Source organism: Prionailurus viverrinus, chromosome B3 (genome assembly GCF_022837055.1).
Source record: "Prionailurus viverrinus isolate Anna chromosome B3, UM_Priviv_1.0, whole genome shotgun sequence".
In the NCBI taxonomy this organism is placed as follows: domain Eukaryota; kingdom Metazoa; phylum Chordata; class Mammalia; order Carnivora; family Felidae; genus Prionailurus; species Prionailurus viverrinus.
This window is the reverse complement of record NC_062566.1, coordinates 34,932,417-34,935,771: the sequence shown is the minus strand read 5'-3', so window position 1 is coordinate 34,935,771 and position 3,355 is coordinate 34,932,417.

The window sequence follows — 3,355 nt, the reverse complement described above, 5'->3', positions numbered from 1 at the left end:
ATTTTATTTTATTTTATTTTATTTTATTTTTTTAAATGTTTTATTTATTTTTGAGACAGAGAGAGACAGAGCATGAGCAGGGGAGGGGCAGAGAGAGAGGGAGACACAGAATCCGAAGCAGGCTCCAGGCTCCGAGCCATCAGCACAGAGCCCGAAGCGGGGCTCGAACCCACAAACTGTGAGATCATGACGTGAGCCGAAGTTGGACGCTCAACCAACTGAGCCACCCAGGCGCCCCAGGGGAGTGATTTTAAAAAGAGTCCAAAATCAGTAGGGCCAAGTCTGCTATATTAAGTAAGAGATCTTGTGGGGTAATGCTACTTCTGAATGCCAACCTACATTGGATGATAAAGCCAGATTGATTTCCCGTGTGGCTTACATGTGGCTCTTAAGGCAATTACAAAGGAGAAATTCCAAAAATGCTTAACATAACGACAACACAGTGAGAAAAAGAGTATTACTACTTCTAATAGCTAGTGTAAAGGACTTCTGTGTTTTTAAAAATTGTGTGGTTATTGAAGCAGTGCTTGTGCAATTCGAAGTGCTTGTATGTTAAATACCACTGCTTGCTGCTTTTACTAGCACTCAGTTAGGGGACCATTAGAAATGAAGCAGTTCCGTGTTCCTGGTTTCAGAGCAAAAGGAGCTCAGGTGACTATAGATTATGATGGCAAATATGGCTTTAATTACAAACGTGAGAGGATTCAGACTGGAATATAACAGGACAGATGTGATGTGGAAAAAAAAAAAATCAAACATTTTGGTGTTGAAGGGCTGTACTGAAAATACTTTAGTCCATAATCCATCTCTTAAGATGGGCTGATTAATTAATGGCCTCACTACCCCAGGAGTCACATTCTTTGGAAATGACTTTTATTAAATTTCAATAAATTGTGAGTCCCCATGGTATTTTATTTTACGAACATGGATGAGTTCACCTGTATCTTTAGGTCACTGGGTCAGAATGCTCAAGAAGAAGAATATGGAATCATGTTCACATTCCATTTTCTTACTTATCCTCATTGCCGTTGCTGCTGCATTTGCCCAGTCTCCATATGCCATGGCCTAGGAACAGGAGAGAACAATGCCCACAGAAGGGTGACCCCAATGCCCAAACTCTGGGCATCTGTGTCTAATTCCAGCTAGCTTCAGGGGCATCACCTGGGAGTGTGGGATCTGATGCCTTCCCCAGAATGACTGATAAGGAGTGATGGACAGTGGAACATTTTGTCATGAAAGTGTGTTGGACAGTCATTTCATGATTAGAGTCAACTCTAATGATCTAACATTCTTTTTCTGATTAGCTTGCTGGATTTTTGGCATTTCTCTTTGCTTAGAAGGGATGATCTGATCACTTCACACTATGACAGTAAGGGTCAAGTAAAATGAAAGCTGGGTCTTGATGGATGAGTAAGAAGTCACTGGGGTGGGCAGGAGAAAGGAGGTTTCAGGGAGATGGAAAACTTATGTAACTTTTATAAGATCAATTTGTTATGCTTGGAAATTAAAATTTTTGTCATATTTTTAAGCCTATAGTTTATTAGAATTATGCTGTTGTAGGATAAAAAGAGTCATCTTAAAATGTCAAGATAATGGTGACACGGCCCTCTCATTTGGTAGGCAAAATGATCTACTGAGTTACAAGGGACACATACTAGATCACTCATTCAGCCCAGGAAGTCTGAAGTGTCCCAGCTGGGCATCTCAGCTGGAAGACAGTGGCTGCAGAGACGACTGCTCCCTCCCTCTGGAGGTTCCATTTCCTTGTTGACCCTGGTAATGGGTTTAGGTCAAATTTCTAAAAATGTGAGGGTCTTCCTAATTTAATGGGTTAAGTTTCTATATAGTACTAAGAAAAGATTCCTTCCAAATTTTTGAAAAATGGTGTTATGTTTAAATGGTTACTATACGTGGTTAAATGGTTACTTTCATCAATAGATCTGAAAATGTTTTCATCAAATTATAGGCTTGGCCCTTTAGGACACCGTTGTCTATATCATAATGATCATTTCTTTAAAGACTGATACCAAAGAGGTCAGGAACTGGAATTTAGTGTGTAGGGCACAGCCTGGTAGATACATTTGAAGAACTGGCTGGCCTTCCGTGCCAAAGAATACCCTGGGGATCTGATTCCTTTTTTTGTGGGAGGGTCCCTCCATAGGTGCCACCTGCGATGTGTTTTGGGACTGGTCACTGTGGAAGGTGCAGAGAGGGCTCATGATCACGGCTGTCTTTGCCTGGTGTGGGTGGGGAGTGGGGGGTACCGGAGCCAAGCAGGCCACCCTGGCCTAAGACAACATGGTTGCCTTCACAACCAAAGGCAAGCTTTAGGTCTTCACTGTGATGAGCAGGCAAAGCCTGGAGAATTTCATTTACAGAAAATTCTGTCAGTTGCTCCAGTGGCTCTATCACAGCACAATGTTTGAAAAAAATCTTTACAGACAAAAGGAGGGAGCCATGCAAACGACAGCAACCGTGGGAAGGCCGCAGAGACTTCATCAGGAGGGTCTGCTACCATCTCAGAGGATAAGCACATGCACACACACCTGAGTGAGAGACAAACTCCTATACTAATTTGTGCACTGCTCATTTTGTAAACGACAATAATTAAGCCAGCAAATGCACTTGCTTTGAGGCCAGAGGAAGAGGCTAGTGTGAAGGGATAAGAAGATAATAAGCCTGAGAATATTAAGGTAAACTGGTATGCAACTGCTAGTGGTTCAGTTCTGAAATAAAACTTGGTCTTGTATCCAAACAGGAAAGACGGAGCACACCAACTCTACCACACAAAGGGGCCAAGGGCCCTCTTAAAGAGGCAGCCTGTTCTTTCCCTTTCTGCTCTGAAATAAAGCGCCTAATAGCAGCTTTCAAGTTCTAGTGGGAAAAATAAAACTAAAACTGGGCTACCTCACATTACCATACAAACGGGTATTTTCTAACCATATACTTAAAACGTATTTAGAAATACACTGTAACAGCTTCTCTATACAGCAGGCTAACACTTGCTAGTTTCAATAAGCATCATGGTAATGACCAGCATAAAATAAAATAAGTATTTATCACTAAAAATGCTGAACCAACATTTTCAGGGGCCATTTCTCTATATACAAAAATGTATAAACATCTTAGAAAACCTTAAAACAAAATAAGCTGGTAGTTTTAGGGATTTATCACAACCTCACGCCGTCCCCCCGCCCCAGAAAAAAATCAGGGGGAGAAAAGACAAAAATCAGAATATGAACAGGCTGCATAATTCCCCATCTGACAGTAGGAAGAAAAAGCGGAATACTGAAATAAGATACAAAATACAAATGTATGACATTAACACCATGAGAGGAAGTAGGAACAAGTCATA